The sequence below is a fragment of the Schistocerca nitens genome, chromosome 6 (assembly GCF_023898315.1).
Source record: "Schistocerca nitens isolate TAMUIC-IGC-003100 chromosome 6, iqSchNite1.1, whole genome shotgun sequence".
Lineage (NCBI taxonomy): Eukaryota > Metazoa > Arthropoda > Insecta > Orthoptera > Acrididae > Schistocerca > Schistocerca nitens.
In genome coordinates this window covers 453,488,112-453,508,476 of record NC_064619.1, presented here as the reverse complement: position 1 = coordinate 453,508,476, position 20,365 = coordinate 453,488,112, and the positions used below count along the sequence as shown (strand labels likewise).

The window sequence follows — 20,365 nt, the reverse complement described above, 5'->3', positions numbered from 1 at the left end:
CAGCCTCCTTACAAACATAAAATTTACCGTGGAAGTAGAAAAGGACAAAAAACCGCCATTTCTAGATGTGCTGATCACAAGGGATGGCGAAAACCTGGGGCACCGTGTGTATAGAAAACCGACACACACGGTCCGATACCTGCACAAACTATCAAAACACCACCCGAGACAGAAAAGAGGCATGATTAATACTCTGGTAAAGCGAGCAGGACGAATATTTGAGCTGCAACACCTCAGACGCGAAATGCAACACCTGGAAAGTGTTCTGAGGAGCAATGGGTAAACCTCAAATTATATTAGAAGTGTAACAGAGCCAAACACTCGCCGAAGTAAGGAAGCAGAAAAAGAAATGTCGGGTATGGCCTTTCTGCCATACATTCCAAGAGTCAAGGACAGATCGTATATTGCGCAAACATGGCGTAAAGACGATTTTCAAACCGACAAGGAAGAGCAAAGAGTGTCTTAGATCGGCAAAGGAGAAAAGGGACCCACTTGCAATGTCGGGAATATACCGCATATCATGCACATGCGGAAAAGTGTATGTCGGAATCACTGGACGATCAATCAACTCCAGGATCAAAGACCATAAGCGATATTGCAGGTTGGGGCAGGTGGAGAAATCGGCCGTGGCAGAGCACGCACTGAGTGAGACCGACCACGTAATAAAATTCGCCGACACGTAAGTTCTGGCTGTAGCGATGCACTGCCACACGCGCTTGTTCAGAGAAGTTCTAGAAAAACAAAAACACGCGAACAGCATCAACAGGAAAGAAGAAAGCCTTAGGGTAAACGGATCCTTGGTTCCCGTACTGCCGCGAACGGCCGTCGCAGGTAGCAAGAGGAGAACCGCACCGGAAATGACCGCGGAGAAGCCCTCGGACGTTGGCGCACTAGGTACATACAGGGTGTTACAAAAAGGTGCGGCCAAACTTTCAGGAGACATTCCTCACACACAAAGAAAGAAAATATGTTATGTGGACGTGTGTCCGGAAACGCTTACTTTCCATGTTAGAGCTCATTTTATTACTTGTCTTCAAATCACATTAATCATGGAATGGAAACACACAGCAACAGAACGTACCAGCGTGACTTCAAACACTTTGTTACAGGAAATGTTCAAAATGTCCTCCGTTAGCGAGGATACATGCATCCACCCTCTGTCTCATGGAATCCCTGATGCGCTGATGCAGTCCTGGAGAATGGCGTATTCTATCACAGCCGTCCACAGTACGAGCAGGAAGAGTCTCTACATTTGGTACTGGGGTTGCGTAGACATGAGCTTTCAAATGCCCCCATAAATGAAAGTCAAGAGGGTTGAGGTCAGGAGAGCGTGGAGGCCATGGAATTGATCAGCCTCTACCAATCCATACGTCACCGAATCTGTTGTTGAGAAGCGTACGAACACTTCGACTGAAATGTGCAGGAGCTCCATTGTGCATTAACCACATGTTGTGTTGTACTTGTAAAGGCACATGTTGTAGCAGCACAGGTAGAGTATCCCATATGAAATCATGATAACGTGCTCCATTGAACGTAGGTGGAAGAACATGGGGCCCAATCAAGACATCACCAACAATGCCTGCCCAAACTTTCACAGAAAATCTGTGTTGATGACGTGATTGCACAATTGCGTGCGGATTCTCGTCAGCCCACACATGTTGATTGTGAAAATTTACAATTTGATCACGTTGGAATGAAGCCTCATCCGTAAAGAGAACGTTTGCACTGAAATGAGGATTGACACATTGTTGGATGAACCATACGCAGAAGTGTACCCGTGGAGGCCAATCAGCTGCTGATAGTGCCTGCTCACGCTGTACATGGTACGGAAACAACTGGTTCTCCCGTAGCACTCACCATACAGTGACGTGGTCAACGTTACCTTGTACAGCAGCAACTTCTCTGACGCTGACATTAGGGTTATCGTCAACTGCACGAAGAATTTCCTCGTCCATTGCAGGTGTCCTCGTCGTTCTAGGTCTGCCCCAGTCACGAGTCATAGGCTGGAATGTTCCGTGCTCCCTAAGACGCCGATCAATTGCTTCGAACGTCTTCCTGTCGGGACACCTTCGTTCTGGAAATCTGTCTCGATACAAACGTATCGCGCCATGGCTATTGCCCCTTGCTAATCCATACATCAAATGGGCATCTGCCAATTCCGCATTTGTAAACATTGCACTGACTGCAAAACCACGTTCGTGATGAACACTAACCTGTCGATGCTACGTACTGATGTGCTTGATGCTAGTACTGTAGAGCAATGAGTCGCATGTCAACACAAGCGCCGAAGTCAACGTTACCTTCCTTCAATTGGGCCAACTGGTGGTGAATCGAGGAAGTACAGTACATACTGACGAAACTAAAATGAGCTCTAACATGGAAATTAATCGTTTCCGGACACATGTCCACATAACATCTTTTCTTTATTTGTGTGTGAGGAATGTTTCCTGAAAGTTTGGCCGTACCTTTTTGTAACACCCTGTATAGTCTGCGGCCGCGAGCTCGGCTCCAGTTCACCACCCGCAGTGGAGGGTGAAGCTTTGACAATGCTAGACAGTCGTGCTGGCGAAACGTCAGTGAAATCATTAGATGAACGTCGGCCGAAGAACCCGAGACAGAAGCCAATAGGCAGTTTGTCAACAAGTGGCCACGAAAGCCTTAACAATTTTGTAGAGAGTTTTTTCATCCAAGGAACACTGACGCTTTTTATTCTTACATTACATTTCAGCCAGTGCCCTGGAATAATGAGAAGGAAGGCAGGAAGTGCTGAACATGTGGGCATTGATTAATTTTTGACAAGTAGGAAGAATTGTTTCTTTAAAGATCTGTTCAAGTTAAGATCTTTCTATCTCAGCTTTTGCTTCCTTGGAGTATTGTCATCGTCATCGTCATCATGCACCATACAGAGTCTTCTTTTAACATATCTCGCAGCCATTTCTATGATTTCTTTCAGGTCTGGAAGTGTTTCGCACGTTTGCAGCGTTATACTGGTTCCTGCCAGCAGGTGATTGAACTGCACTCTATTTTCTCCTTAGTGTACTCACCTCCTTTTACAATGATGGCAGATTAGTCTTATCGATATATCCCTCGCTTACTGTTGAGGGACCAGTATCAGATGTAAATTTTAGAGGAAGTGCTGTATGTGTAAGCCATTCATTCCTACAGTTCATGAATGCTTTCTCTTCAAAATGAGCATCAAACAAGTGTCTGTTGCGAATTTTACTGGATCCATATCCAGCATCTGACATTGCCTCTAACAATAACTACCAGAAAAACGTGAAATATATATTTATATTTAATTATTAACTTTAGTAGCTCATGTAGCGTTAGCTTTACAGAAAGAAAACTTTTAGCAAGTATTCCTAACAGAGATCTTTATTTTCAAGTTTTGATGGACTAATTTAAATGCATTCACTTCCAGTCATCACATAATTTAGTAAATGTTCAAGAGACTGTTCTACGTTACATTTCAGTTTTTAAATTCTGTAAATGTTGTCTCTACTGAAAGGATATTTTAAGCCTCATTAACATTAAGCGAACGACCGTCAGTGCTGATTGCATTCTCTCCCGTGTAAACTGCATGCCGGTGCGAGCGAACAACATTCTGTCGAGTTTGGTTTGTAGTTCACTCGCTAGCTACCGCACGCCTGACGTTTTTGAAAAAATATCTTCTCCTGTTTGACATTATGTGCTTCGTATGTGAAACAAATTCTGTGTATAACGTTGTTTTCGCTGTAGTGAGTTTTTTCTGAGCAAGAAACAATTTAGTAGCGAATGGATAAACTCAGTGTATGCAAGCGTTTGCATGACGAAATTCTCGTTCTGTCTATGTAAATGCTCGTGGAATAGACACCAAGTATAAGAGAATGGCAGAGATCACTAGCCAATTGCTCACTTAAGACTGGTTTCCATTGGGATAAGCAAGAGCAAGCGAACATCAGCGAATGATAATTCTCTCCGCTTTAAACGGTGGGCGAGTGCGAGAAAACATTCGGTCACGTTCGATCCACATTCACTGGTGTTTACACCTGTTCAGCTGGTTGTCCGTCTTCAAACGAAGTATGAAAGGAAACTCTCGTTCTCTCCTCTTAGGCGCTAGCGTCGCAAGAAATAGTCTTCCGCTGCGAACGACTTTGTGTTCGGCGTCGGTAATTAATTTATGCTTTTAAATTTCTTCCTCAAGTGAACCAATGAAAGGCATCACCCTAAACATGTGCAAGGTTTTGGAATAATATTAAAACGGCTTAGAGCTGCAGTTTATTTTTAAGTATACTACCTCATGCGTTTCTCGATTATTTGAAAATTCAGACAGGTACATACATATTTACCTACTCTGTTTAGCTTCCTTTGTCAAAAAACACTGGACAAAGTAACCCTATTTCAGTATCAAAGATTTACATCGTACTGTGACTAGTGCTGTTATTGTGTGAAACTTATGTGAGGATTACCAGCAGAAAAAACCGCAGTGTCATTGGAGTTGTGGACGCTTGTCCACAGGTACAAACGAATGCTATTGAACACCGGAGAATAGTCTGTAAATGCTCGTTTACTTTTGTTCACTTCCATTCGCTCTAGTATGTGCCAGGCTCTATAAAACGGAAGTGGTATCGTATGACGATTTTTCGTTGTCTGGGCACCTCAGTGATAATATACATTTTACATTTTGGGGTCCCACAAGGTTCCATTTTCGTGCCCTTACTTTTTCTTGCGTATATCAATGACCTTTCATCAGTAACATTACCAGATGCCAAGTTCGTTTTGTTTGCCGATGATACAAACATTGCAATAAATAGCAAATCAAGTGTAGTCTTAGAAAGATCGGCCAATAAAATATTTGTGGACATTAATCACTGGTTCCTAGCCAATTCTTTGCCACTAACCTTTGAAAAAAAACACTATATGCAGTTCAGAACTTGTAAGGGGTGTCCCACGAGTATATGTCTAACATACGATGACAAGAAGATAGAAGAAGTGGACAGTGTTAAATTCTTGGGATTACAGCTTGATAATAAATTCAACTGGGAGGAGCTCACCACAGAACTGCTGAAGCATCTTAACAAATCTCTGTTTGCAATGCGAATTTTGTCAGACATAGGGGATATAAAAATGAAAAAGCTGGCATACTATGCTTACTTTCATTCCATAATGTCATATGGGATTATTTTTTGGGTAATTCATCAAGCCAAGCTAAAGTTTTCCAGGCACAAAAACGTGCAGTAAGAGTTATATGTGGTGTGAACCCAAGAACATCCTGCAGAAGCCTGTTTATGGAACTAGGGATACTAACTACTGCTTGCCAATATATTTATTCCTTAATGAAATTTGTCATTAAAAATATATCACTTTTTCAAACCAACAGCTAAATTCGTGGAATCAACACTAGAAATAAGAATAATCTTCACAAGGATTTAAAGTCACTTAGTCTTGTACAAAAAGGTGTGCATTATTCAGGAACACACATTTTCAATAACTTGCCAGCAGCCATGAAAAGCTTAACAACCAATGAAATTCAGCTTAAGAGAAGCTAAAGGATTTATTGGTGGCCAACTCCTACTCCATTGATGAATTTCTCAGTAAAACCAACTGATTTGTATTTAAGTACAATATAACTTCTGCACAATTTCAGTGCAGTAATGTGTTCATTCAAAATTTGTGTGTGTGTGTGTGTGTGTAAGTACAATCTAACTTCAGCACCATTTCAGTGCAGTTCATTGTAAATAAGTATTATAGTAGTTGTATTACACGTTTATTACCTTATAAATAAATAAAAAACTTTTTTATTTTAATTCAGTGCATTAGTATTTGTAAAATGACTCTTTCATATAGTGTTCATTAAAAAATGACGATCATTCCACTTGGGACCGGTGGAATGGTACATTAGCTTATTTGTTTTAGTTGTAAATATTTGTCATGTATTGTTGTTTTTCTGACATGTTCCACATCCTGGAGGACCTCCTCACTATGGATCAATTGGAATGAAAGTAAATCTAATCTAAAATGAAATAATTGCTGCCATTTGACTGTGAGCTTTTATCATTCATTTATTTCTCTTTTGCAATTTCGCCTGCAGAGCTATTTTCATGTCCAAGGTGACAATTCAGGCACTGCTCCCTAAATTGTGTTTATCAAATGTTATCACATTGTGTCTTGCCCTTCGTTATCAATATGTATTATAGATTGCAGTTTTCACCGTGTACTTAAACATGGCTTTTGAGCCGAAATCGTGGTAATGAAATAAATAAATAAATGTCAAATGACGACAATGAATTCATTTGCAAATGTCATATTGTTCCATGCAGGAAGCATAGTTCCCGCATTATTTCAACATTTAAGATCGACATAATTTAGACGGTATCGAGTGCTTAGGAACTCTTTAATAAATTCATTCACCTGAATTCAAAATCCTCTTTCATTACCTTTCTTCATTTTTGACAGGAAATCTGAATATTTTTACACCACGACTTGTCTGTCTGCTTCTCCCACAGACACTCAGTATGATGACTTAGTCCAGTAGTGACGCTGCCTCAGAAACAGTTACACAGCTGTACATTGCAGCTGCCATCCTGTGGACATGTCTTCAGGTATCCTTGTTTTTGCATAATGTTGCTACTTATTTCACTGAATGGAGCGCCAGGTTTGCGCTGTGGATCCCACAAACTCACTAAGAGCTCGTGGAAGATGTGAAACAGTGTCCACAACAATGTTCTGTTCTCCATCTACATGTACAATTTCAAAATTAAACTCTTGAAGAAAAAGAGACCACCATGCTAACTGTGCGTGAAGCAGCTCACAAGTAAAAAGAATGACAACGCTTGTTGGTCACAGGAAACTTTGGTGTGTTTACCCCATAGATAATATTGAAATTTCCTAAAATCCCAAACAATGAGTAATACTTATAATTCCATCACTGAATACAATCGTTCACACTCCATGAGAATTCTGCTCGCAAAACTTATTGCACAAACAGTGGGTCTTCTGTCAGCATCTTTAATTAGAAACAGAAATGCCCCCACCCCATGAAACGATGCATCCATAGCTAAACAAAAATCTTTTTTCATGTCCAGGCAGTGTAATAGGCTTGCACTGACTAAGGATTCCTGTTTTGACTGAAAATCCTTTTGCCACTGGTTTGACCTAAACCAAGTGCAATACTTACACAGTAAATGGACCAAGGCATCGCTGTTTAAAAGTTAGTTTGGTATAAGCTAACGAAAAATTGACGCAAGTCCCAGGATTACTTTTAGTTTTCTTTTTGTTTGATGTACAGGAAAATGTTTAATCGCTTCAATATTTCTTTTATTAGGACATATTCCAAATGAACAAATAACATGCCTTAAAAATTTTAAAATAATGTACCCTAAAAATGTTATCTCCTACATGCATTTTTGTAGATTCACAATTCCAAAGCTTGAGTCCTATTCAACAATTTACATATCATCCTGATGTGTTCCTTCCAGTATGTGCTCACAATTGAAAGATCATCTACATAATTATACTGTTACTATACTTAACAGGTCTGGGTCCAACACAGTATCCAAAGCTCAGATAAAAACTCCTGCACTGATGTTTAGACCAAAAGGAAGAACGCAAAACTGACAGCTTTTACCTGAGCAGACAAAGGCTGTATATTTGCGACTGTTTGGATGGAGAGAAACATGCAAATAAGAAAATCAAAAACCTATCCCAGTTAGGTATCTGGCTTCATGGAATTTTAATAGTTGTTCATTTAAATTGTCTACTCTGTTCTGACTGGTGTGGTGTGGGGCAAAGTCATGGCATGTGGGGACCAAGCATCAATCGGTTTTGTAATTGTAAACTGTCGAAGCTGCGTTGGTAAAGTACCGGAACTTCAAGCACTGATAGAAAGCACCGAAGCTGAAATCGTTATAGGTACGGAAAGCTGGCTGAAGTCAGAGATAAATTCTGCCGAAATTTTTACAAAGGCACAGACGGTGTTTAGAAAGGATAGATTGCATGCAGCCGGTGGTGGCGTGTGTGTCACTGTTAGTAGTAGTTTATCCTGTAGTGAAATAGAAGTGGATAGTTCCTGTGAATTATTATGGGTGGAGGTTACAATCAACAACTGAGGTAGGTTAATAATGGCTCCTTTTACCAACCTCCCGACTCAGCAGCATTAGTGGCAGAACAACTGAGAGAAAATTTGGAATACATTTCACATAAATTTTCTCAGCATGTTATAGTCTTAGGTGGAGAGTTCAATTTACCAGATATAGACTGGGACACTCAGATGTTTAGGATGGGTGGTAGGGACAGAGCATCGAGTGACATTATACTGAGTGCACTATCCGAAAATTACCTCTAGCAATTAAACAGAGAACTGACTCATGGAGATAACATCTTGGACCTACTGATAACAAACAGACCCGAACTTTTCGACTCTGTAAGCGCAGAACAGGGAATCAGTGATCATAAGGCCATTGCAGCATCTCTGATTATGGAAGTAAATAGGAATATAAAAAAAAAGGGAGGAAGGTTTATCTGTTTAGCAAGAGTAATAGGAGGCAGATTTCAGACTACCTAACAGATCAAAACGAAAATTTCTGTTCCGACACTGACAATGTTGAGTGTTTATGGAAAAAGTTCAAGGCAATCATAAAATGTGTTTTAAACAGGTACATGCCGAGTAAAACTGTGAGGGACAGGAAAAACCCACCGTGGTTCAACAAAAAGTTAGGAAACTACTGCGTAAGCAAAGAGAGCTTCACTGCAAGTTTAAACGCAGCTTGCTGAGTATAAATTTAGATGTAGATAATTCTGTTAATTGCACTTATGTCTGGCAATAGCTGTATGCTATCATCTGGCTTTGGAGCTTTTGGTCATTCTTTCAATTTTGCTTCCAACAGCTTCCCTTTTTGCCCAAGGTATAGTCTAAGACATGTGACAGGATGTCTGGTGAGGAAAAACTTTCATCTTGCACACATATTCAGAAATAATCCCAGGTTTTTTGTCAAACGCTGGCAAATATGATAATAACCCAAATAATTAATATTTCTTTACTGCAGTTAGGATTCCTTTACTTTCTCTTTTATGACTGGAAAGTCAATTTGCAAATCCGCTAGTGTGTCTCCTTGTTGCTCATGGGAAAATAATAGTTCTGGGTGAATGAGCTGCAAAGTCACTTTCTGAAAAAACTTATTATGGTTCAGTCTAGTCTTAAGCAAATTCAAAGAAATTTATTGTTCACCAACATAGAAATTGCACTTACCATTGTAAATATCTATTTTTGCTCCACATTGCTGAAAAAACTTCATTCCAAATATGCTACTGAAAACCAGTTTATCTACCACTACAAATGAACATTTCACAGTTATACAATCAAATAGGAACATGAACATGAGTCTTAACACCTTGTCATATACTATCCACTGGCATTCAACAGATGACTATTTTCTATAGGAAAGGTGAGTATGCAAATCATTTTTCTAATTTCAGCAAATAAACCTGTATAAATAAAATTCGTGGGTGCATCTGTGTCAAGAATAATGTCCGTAGGAATGTCACCAGTCTGAACCTTGACTACTGCTTGTGTTGTTTTTTCAGTTACTTCTTGATACGGCGCCTCCATGTAACACAGTTCATTGCGAACATGTTGTTAAAATATTTTACTATAGTTTTATATTTTACCTTTGTAAACAACTGATGGTTATTCTTTAGTGTGCTGCTCTTTGAAGTTGATATGAAACTCTCACCGCCGATAAAATCCAAGTTCCATTATAAGTTGCTCCATGTTGAATGAGGTGGGGATGTTTTTTCTGATGACTGATAGACCTTATAGGGAAAAGACATTTCCTCAATTATTTATTCTTCATAAATGGCCCCCAATTTTGTATCCTATATTAATTGATCACCACAAGATCAAGAGGCTTAGCTTTACATCGAGCTTCAACTGTGATCCACACATATCCATTGGAATTTCTGCTATTGCTTATATGTTCGTCAATGCCATATTCTTATCACACTCCATAAAAGGATGTCCGCTAGTACAGAAAGTTGCTTTCACTGTCTCCAAAATTTCAGTTCACTCACAGGATATTTAAGATACCTTGATAAAGTGTAATTCCTGTTACAGCTTGAGGGCAAATAAGAAAAATTTTCAAAATGTGTGACTTTCTTGTGCAGCAATTCTGTCACAAAGCGATTTAAAAAGGAAACAACTTCATTGGCCCCTTCTCTTCCAATATCTTTACTGTAAGTGTAGAATGTCAAAGTTGCATTTGAAAGATGATGAATATTGAAAGAGTGAACAGACAACTGCCTTTTGCAATAAATGTCAGTAGTAATTACGTTTGGTAAGTGAAAATTTTTTCCATAGTCCATGCAGATCGCTTCTGTTTCATTTGAATTTTGACTTCTTAAATGAGAACTTATCTTTCTGGGATACAATGTTTCAGCTTTCACTTTGAATACTTTCTGGTAAATGGTGATCTTATTAATTTTTTCCAAGAATTGCTTCTTCATGTCAGCATCTAAATTTTCAGATAACATTGCATCCAGCCCTTTCATCTGAGCAATGTACTTTTCACAGTTAGAGCAACCGTAATTCCTTGGATACCCAAAAGATTTAATCAATCTGATGTTGAATTCTGTTCTATACATTTCATATGAAATGTCAAAATTCAGGTATTTTTTCTGCATGAATTCAGACAATTTTTCCACCCAATATTTCTCTGGGAGATAAAACTTCTTGGTCTTGTCTTTGTTGTAATGACCTGATATATTCTCAAATGAAGGAATGTGATCATGCACTGCTGTGGCGGCAGCACCGTCCAACGCACGAGGGGCTGAACTACGGCACTGCCGACACAAGCAGGGGCAGCTGTACCGTTACGCGGAATTTCTGCAACGGTGCGTCGCACACCGGACCGCACGGGAACAAAGCTGCCCCCAGTGTGCGAGCTAGTCGACGCGACGCGACACACGTCTCCCCAGTTCTTCCGCCGCGGACCACATGCGTCGAGTCAGCGTTGACTCCGCCGTAATTGCGTACGTGCGGTCGCAAACGCAGTCGCCGTTAAATCGTCTTTCGTTTCTTCGCGGATGTTACGGCGCCTCCTGTCGCGCCAGGAGCAGAACATTCGGTGACGCGGCCTTTTGCCTCGCTCGGTCCACGCGGTCGCGCCACGGCTCGTCACTGGAGTGTACACCCTCCGGGATCGGTGACCGAGCCGTGCCGCCAGTGCAACGCACCCGTATAGACGAACATCAGCGAAGATTGTTATGTGACATTTATTGTAGCTGTAGGAATAATAAATGGGTCCAGTCTCGAAACCGCTCTAGTCGTTTATTGCCACAAAGCCTAACCATGAGCATAGTGCGTTGGCGCGGCGATAAATGCCGGTTCACTGCACATGAGTAACTGCAAGCGGAGATACAACACGTTCCCGCTTCATTGGTGACCCCGACGTGATCTGAGGCTAAAAAAACACGTGGTGACGAACGTTCATCGGTACGAGAGACGTGGAACCGCGAGTAGGCTTGCGCGTATGCGCCCGCGCCGAACAGTGCTCCGTAGTAAAATTTTTTTTTAACTAACTTTTTTTTGTATTGTTTTTTGTGCGCGTTTGTCTTGATCGCAGACTGCTTAGTGTTATTTTTTTTTTCGTGTGTTTCCCTTGTGTTATTTTCGCTGTGTACTTTCCTCTTGTACGAGGATTCGACACTGAACTAAGATGGCGACGCTAGAGGAGTTACAAAAGACCGTCGAAGAACTGCTCGCACGCAACACGAGGCTAGAGAGTGAGCTACAGGCACGGACTACACGCGCGGACGCCGCGCAGCCACAGACAGCTCAGGACAATGTTGGCGCGCAAATCCCCGCCACACCGACGCCTCCTACAACTGCCGGAACGCCTACAAGCACTGGACGGGCGTTGATCAGGCTGCCTCCCTTTTGGCCGCGCGACCCTGTAATGTGGTTCAGCCAGGTTGAGGTTGTATTTATGAGCAACCACGTGACCTGCGACCTGGCGAAATTTGGGCACGTAGTGAGTCAGTTGGACCAGAACTATGCGGCCGAAGTACGGGATATAATCACCGCCCCGCCGACGCAGCCGAGCTACAAACGGCTCAAGGAAGAGCTGATCCGGCGGATTTCGTCGTCAGAGGAACAGCGAGTGCACCAACTGCTGCGGCAAGAGGAATGCGGCGATCGGAGGCCCTCGCAGTTCCTGCGCCACTTGCGGAGCCTCGCGCAGTCCGATATGGTGCCAGATTCGCTGTTGCGCACTATCTGGGTGCGCAGCCTCCCAGCTCAAGTGCAGGCAGTGATAGCCGCACAGACGGAGATGCAACTGGACGCCGTCGCTAACTTGGCCGACAGGGTGCACGACGTGCTGACAACGGCGCCTAGCACCGCGGCTGCGGCAGCTTACGACTCCGTCCCCCCACCTCCGTGGCGGCAAGCGCCTCCCGCACCCGCATCGGATGCCGACCTGCACCAGCTAGTGCAAAACTTGACCACACAGGTGGCAGCTCTCTCGATGCAAGTCGACCGGTTGGCGCGCTCGCAGCAAGAGGGCAGCACACGCCGCAGCGGCAGCAGACCGGGCGACAGGCGGCGCGGCTCGCGCAGCCGGCAACGCAGCAACAGCCGCTCCAACGGTACCCCGCCGACGTCACAGCACGCACAAAGCGGTTACTGCTGGTACCACGCCCGCTTCGGCAACGAAGCAACCAGGTGCCGCGCTCCTTGCTCGCACCCAAACGCCAGCTGCGACCGGACCTAGGCGCACCCGGCTGCAATATGATATCGAAGCGTCTGTTTATTGTGGAACGGGGGGCAGGCGTGAGGTACCTCGTCGACACGGGCTCGGACCTCTCGATATTCCCCCGTTCTATGTTACGAGACCGCAGGCGAGCCGAGGCACTCTGCCTTACAGCGGCGAACAATTCCGCTATTAAAACCTACGGCACATACAGCCGCAATATAGATCTAGGCCTACGGTGCACGTTCTCATGGACTTTTACCGTGGCCGACGTCAATGAGCCGATCCTGGGCGCAGACTTTCTCGGCCACTACGGGCTGCTAGCCGACATCGCAAACGGCCAGCTCATCGACGCCACAACGAGTTTAAAGATAGCGGGACAGCGCCGGCAGGCTGCATACTACAGCGTTAAACCCGTGAAGTGCCCCGGACCGTACGTTGACATTCTGGAACAATTCCCCGACCTCACCCGCCCAGCCGGTGCACCGAGAGACATCAAACATTCGACGGTGCACCACATAACCACACCCGGACCCCCCACATCGTGTCGCCCACGTCGACTCGCGCCGGACAGACTCGCAGCAGCAAAGGCAGAGTTCAAGGCCATGCTGCGGCAAGGCATCGTGCGACCATCGAGCAGCCCATGGTCATCGGCGTTGCATTTAGTGCCCAAGAAAGACAATTCGTGGCGCCCGTGTGGGGACTATCGCGCCCTTAATTCGCGAACAGTGCCGGACCGCTACCCAGTCCCACACCTTCAAGACTTCAGCTACGCCTTGGCGGGCTGCGCGGTGTTCAGCAAGATCGACTGCGCAAAGGCGTACACCCAAATTCCGGTGGCGCCCGAAGACATCGAAAAAACAGCCATCATAACGCCCTTTGGGCTTTTCGAAAGCCTGTTTATGACTTTCGGTCTTCGGAATTCTGCCCAGACTTGGCAGCGGTTCCTGGACGGCGTCTTGCGAGGCTTGCCATTTTGCTTCGCGTACCTCGACGACATCTTGGTGTATTCCAAGTCGCCCGAACTCCACCGCCGCCATTTAACTACCATATTTCAGCGCCTGAGCGAAGCCGACATCATCATTAACCCCGCTAAATGCGAGTTCGGCGTGACGGAAATTGAGTTCCTCGGCCATTTAATTACGCCCACCGGATCGACACCGCTACCGGAGAAACTGAAGGCAATACAGAACATGCCGCGTCCGCAGACGCACAAAGAATTACGACGTTACCTCGGCATGTTGAACTTTTATCGTCGACACCTGCCCAACGCCGCAGCCGTGCAAGAGCCGCTGACTAAGCGTTACAAGGTCCTACCTCAAAAGGAAAGAACCTCGTGAATTGGACAGACGCAATGGAGCAGAGCTTCACGGACTCAAAAAGGAATCTCGTGGAAGCGACGCTGCTCGCGCACCCGGTACATGACGCGGACTTAGCCGTTGTCGTGGACGCCAGCCAGGCCGCCATCGGCGCGGCGTTACAACAGCGCGTCGGCGGGAGTTGGCAGCCTCTCGGTTTTTTCTCCAAAAAGCTTTCTGATTCGCAACGTGCTTGGAGCGCTTATGACCGAGAGTTGCTTGCGGTGTACGCGGCGGTGAAATACTTCCGACCGTCCGTAGAAGCCCGACAGTTCATCATTTTCACCGATCACAAACCAATTACCCACGCGTTCGAGAACAACCACACTAAGTGTTCACCGCGCCAACTCCAGCAGTTAGAGTACGTGTCGCAATTCACGACTGACATTCGACACATTTCGGGGATAGACAATATCGTCGCCGATTGTTTGTCCCGAGCGTGTGCCGTTATTTCACCCCCTGTGAACTTTGAGGACGTGGCCCAAGTACAGGAGAGTGACGAAGAACTGCACCGCTTCCGTCACGACACTTCCAGCGGCCTGCAACTGGAGCTGGTGCCTGTCCCCGGCTCCGCACGGAAGATTTGGTGTGACACCTCAACCGGCACGCACCGACCGTTCCTCCCGGAGAAATTCCGGCGCAGTGCCTTTGACTGTGTCCACGGACTGTCACACCCTGGCACCAACACCACTGCGACGCTCGTAGCTGCGCGTTTCGTCTGGCCCGGCCTTCGGAAGGACTGTCGCGAATGGGCGCGCACTTGCACCGCATGCCAGCGCGCCAAAGTCAGGAGGCACACCCACGCACCCGTGGGCATCTTCCCGGACGCGACACGCCGTTTTGCGCACGTTCACGTGGACCTCGTCGGCCCGCTTCCTCTCTCACAAGGCAAGCGGTACCTCCTAACGATGGTGGACCGCTTCACTCGCTGGCCGGAAGCAACGCCCATCGCGGACGTCACAGCCGAGACCGTCGCCACTGCATTCGTCGACACCTGGGTGGCACACTTCGGATGTCCCAGTCACGTGATAACTGATCGCGGCCGCCAGTTTGACTGCGCGTTGTTCACGCACGTCGCCAGACTGTGTGGCACCCGGTTACACAGGACAACCAGCTACCATCCGGCGTCGAATGGCATGGTCGAACGGTTACACAGGACTCTCAAAGCCGCTCTAACCTGCCACGACACCTCATGGCCAGAGGCGCTTCCACTGGTGCTGCTCGGCCTGCGAGTCACGCCGAAGGAGGAGATCGGCGCGTCACCTGCCGACCTCGTTTACGGGCAATCTCTGACAATCCCGGGCGATTTTGTCGAAGATGTAAGACTCTCACGCGACGCCGTGGCACCCACTCTGGCGGATCGTCTGCGCAGTCACATGGCCGGCCTCCGAGCGCACGCACCGACGCGGCACGGCACCGGGAAGATATTCGTCCACGCCGACCTGCAGCGCTGCACGCACGTCATGTTGCGTACCGACGCAGTACGGCCACCTCTCCGACCGCCCTACAGTGGACCGCACCGCGTGATCGCCCGAGGAAACAAAACGCTGGTCATCGAGTGCAACGGAAAGCCGTCGACAGTGTCAATCGACCGCGTCAAACCAGCCTACGTCTTGCCCGCTCCATCAGCCACGCATTTCTTTGACCCGGCAGAAGATCTGATCACGGACGACACTCCCTCTGCCAGCGGTCAGACGGAACCTGCACCCAGAGCCGCCGGTGACGCACAGCTGCAGCCTGCTGTCATTGCGCCACCACGTGCGCCTCCCACCACCACGCCCAGGCAGCTGGTACGGCCGCCCGGACCGCGCCCACCACAGGCGCACCGGTCGCCCCCACCACAGCCGCCAGCGGACTACGTCACGTGCGCCAGCCGCCGTGTCCGGTTCAAACGGCCGTGCTGCGTCGCCAGCGCGCCACGACACCCAAACCGGCAATCACGCGCCCGAGCCGCCGAACGCCGTCAGAATTCGGCGCCCATGAGCCGCCGCCCGCTGTAGAGACCCGACCTCCAGCTGCAAGTGCCTTCGGCCGGTAACTCCAGTCGAGCTCCGGACACCGTCTCCTGCGCTCGTCACAGCTCCTGGACCCGCGTTCGCGTCGTTTGCCTCCGCCGCGTCGGGCGTTGAGGCCGGATCGGCATCCGCGCCAGCTTACCGCATTCGCTTCTCCGTCGAGCTCTGGACATCGCGCTCCACACCGCCCGGCTTGTCCGTAGTAGCTCCCGGACCCGTGTTCGAGTTCCGACGGTAACGCACTCGCGCAAGCGTCTTCGAGACGTCACCACCAATGACCTGCAACGCGCGCCTTCACGCGCATCGCTACGGACAGTCGCAGCCAGTGCCTACTGCCGCTGTCACTAGCCGCCAGCGCGAGGACACGCCCACCGCACGCTCGCCGGTCCGGCGCGCTGACGTCACGGGCCGCCGCCCTTCCGACGCCGACCGACCCCCACCAAAGCTGCCGCACTGCCATCACGCAGCGCGCGAACTTTAAACACACGCGCGCCACAGACGCAGCTACGGAGCTCTGCTCTCCAAGGGGGGATCTGTGTGGCGGCAGCACCGTCCAACGCACGAGGGGCTGAACTACGGCACTGCCGACACAAGCAGGGGCAGCTGTACCATTACGCAGAATTTCGGCAACGGTGCGTCGCACACCGGACCGCACTGGAACAAAGCTGCCCCCAGTGCGAGCTAGTCGACGCGACGCGACGGGACACACGTCTCCCCAGTTCTTCTGCCGCGGACCACGTGCGTCAATTCAACGTGACTCCACCGTAATTGCGTACGTGTGGTCGCAAACACAGTCGCCGTTAAATCATCTTTCGTTTCTTCGCGGACGTTACGGCGCCTCCTGTCGCGCCAGGAGCAGAACATTCGGTGATGCGGCCTTTTGCCTCGCTCGGTCCACGCGGTCGCGCCACGGCTCGTCACTGGAGTGTACACCCTCCGGGATCGGTGACCGAGCCGTGCCGCCAGTGCAACGCACCCGTATAGACGAACATCAGCGAAGATTGTTATGTGACATTTATTGTAGCTGTAGGAAAAATAAATGGGTCCAGTCTCGATACCGCTCTAGTCATTTATTGCCACAAAGCCTAACCATGAGCATAGTGCGTGGGCGCGGCGATAAATGCCGGTTCACTGCACATGAGTAACTGTAAGCGGAGATACAACACGTTCCCGCTTCACTGCCATTTCTATTTGTTCCTTAATTGTCCATGGCCTACTTCCATGCTTACCCACTCCAGCACAAAAAGACTTACCCAACTTCAAAAATTTCTGAACTGTCATTAATCGTCATCTTGAACTCTATCTACTGCCATTAAAACTATTCTGTATATAGGAATTTCATGTACAATGTAGCTACCTTTCACTCTTACTCTGTGTTTGAAATAATACTCTTGAAGCTGTGTTTCATTTTCATTCTTCCTTGATCACCTTCTGTGAAGTGGAAGTATTGTTCTGATGCCTGTCAGACACAATGATTCTTCATTGCACTCTGACATATCAATAAATTTGTGAATAATATCTGATTTTTCCTCAGCACTTACTAGCCCAAAACTCTTCAACTTAACAGTTGCAGTCCTTTCCTAGTTCTCGTGACTGAACCCTTTGTTCCTTCATGACTGTGCTCATTTGCCCCTGTACTTGCCATTTCCTGACATTGTTATAATCTGAAGGTCTCTGTCTTCCATCCTCAGATGCAGTACTCATCATTCAATATACATAATAAACTATTATAGGGTGTATATGCGGACAAGGAAAAAAATTCATACATTTTTCCCAGATTTCCCAGTTGAAAATACACTTTCTCCTGGGTGAAAATACACTTTTTCCATGTTAAGTGACAGTATACTTTTCCTCGGAACTGTAAAACTTATCAATCCTTTGAATGGTTATGGTTTCATACAGCACTGTAGAATTTCCCTATACTTTAGAAAATAAAACTCTGGGGAAATAAATCGCATTTTGGAAAGATCTATCATGTGTAGCAACATGTACACTGCATATTTTCGTATTACGGACATATAAATTCGAATTCCATCAAACACCGCATGTTACTTTACGAAGCATTGAAATTAAGATTGCCATCTGCTTTTGTAAGCCAGTCATAGCTCATGTCATGTGGTCTTACCAGGTCTGTGATGAAGAAGTTCGAATCAACTAGAGAACTGGGCATCGCTCCGGGAAGAGACTGACGACTGGTTGCACCACATTGGTTGATGAAATCGCTGTTGCTATGGCAGACAATGCTGCATGCAATTCCCTATTGTCAGGCAGTGCACAGGTGGTATCACAACAGTTGAATTACCTGTGGTCCACTGTAAGGAGGGTGCTTGGAACCATTCTCAAATGGTATCCGTAAAAGATCCATATTATACAGCAGCTTGCACCAGAGGACGCACAAAGATGTGTTGACTTCATTCTCCACTTTCTCGCAAGGATTGAAGTTGACAAGGGCTGGCCCTGGATCATCCTATGGACAGACGAGGCTCATTTTTCTCTGACGGGTGAGGTGAACACACAGAATTGCCGAGTGTGGGGATCTTCACCTCCAGCCACTGCCGATGAAGTTCCTCTGTATGGTGAATGTGTCACCATCTAGTGTGGCTTCATGGCTGCTTTCATCACTGCCCCATTCTTTTTTAAACAGGTTAGCGCTCAAGGACCAAAGATTGCAGTGCGACTAGCCAGCATTACTGCAATATGCTTCATCAGCATGTCATACCTGCCCTACAGGAGAGAGACGCACTGAACTCAAGAATTTTCACGCAAGATTGGACTCCACCGCACAATGCTCGTGAAGTTCACCTGCTTCTTTGAAACACATTTAAAAACGATTGAATTATGAGCCAACTGCTTTCATATGCTTGGGCAGCAAGATCAACTCATCTTACTCCCTGTGATATCTGGTTGTGAGGCTACCTGAAGGACAGGGTTTACCAGGGGAACATTCACACATGTGCTGATCTGAAGCACAGCATATCAAGAGAGGTAGCCAGCATGCCTACAGACATGCTTCGTTCTGCTGTGCAGGGTGCAATCCTGTGCTTTCAGACTCTTCTGGACACTGATGGGCACCTTATGTAGCCCCTTTTGTAGCAGTAATGGTACTGGTATGTAATGGTATGATGTACTATAGAAACACATTAAAAGTGTTTCAATTGAATTGATTCTGGATTATTTCTCTTCCCCATGTCCTTGAAATTAATGTTAGCAAGTTTGGTACTCATATGGTAATTAGTTATTGGTAGACTGGTAGTAATTACTGGTAAGTATTAGTAATTAGTAATATGTTAAATAGGGAAAGTTAAATTATAACCATGCGGTACACTGACTAATTAATAAGGAGAATGTGCCAGAAATTGTTATTTTTGATGTGAAATGTCAAAAAGTTACCACAAAAAGTCTCGTGACAGTTTTATTTTGGCTCTCCTGTAGTAATTGTTTTGCCCCACCTGGTACCATACTTTCCTTCCAATCAGTGTTCCTCTGTAGCAGACTAAGTATATTACTTTAGTGTATGTTCTTTACAAGAGTACCTCAGTAGACAGCATTTTGCCACTGTATATCCTTCAAGTTCATGTGCTGCCTCATTCACACCCATACATAGTACTTTTTTATGTGTCTCTTCCACAGATTAAAAGTAAAAATATCAGTACCACTTAGTTCTGTTAAAGCTGTAGTTTGCATATAGTCTACTTAAAATACAATGAAACAATGGAAATTCCAGGCTGGAGTGTCAACAATATTGGGAAAAGGATAGATTTCTACTCACCATAAAGATGACCTGTTGAATTGCAGACAGGCACAATGAAAAGATTGTTACACTTTGTAGCTTTTGGCCAAAGCCTTCTTCAGCAATGAAAACACACATTCACAAAAGCAAGAACACCCCGCACACACATGATTGCTATCACCAGCAGCTCCGACAATGAGGTGTGCTTGCTTGGGTGATCGTGCATGTGTTTTCATTGCTGAAGAAGGCTTTGGCCAAAAGCTATAATGTGAAACAGTCTTTCCATTGTGCCCGTCTCCAACTCGATAGGCCATCTTTATGGTGCATAGCAATCTTCCCTTTTCCTAATATTGTTAAAATAAAATGCTCATTACTGTAGTCTGTAGTGGCCTGCAGTAAGCTTTATTCCTTGCAGCAATTTTACAGTGTTCAGCTGTTCAGTTCAGGCCACTGCTGTCACCCAGAATTCAACCTGACAGAGTGATATAAAATGTATAATGTCAAGCAAGTTTGTGGTATTTGTTTACTGATATGTTT

The 20,365-nt window shown here is 46.1% G+C and overlaps 1 long non-coding RNA gene across 1 annotated transcript; it reads left to right on the top strand.

The window, feature by feature from the left end:
* Nucleotides 1-5,343: 5,343 nt before the first annotated feature.
* Nucleotides 5,344-19,225, top strand: LOC126262275 (uncharacterized). Its single transcript, XR_007546714.1, has 3 exons — nucleotides 5,344-5,660; nucleotides 6,486-6,581; nucleotides 18,227-19,225. It is a non-coding gene; the product is annotated as an uncharacterized LOC126262275 (long non-coding RNA).
* The last annotated feature ends 1,140 nt before the right edge of the window (nucleotides 19,226-20,365 follow it).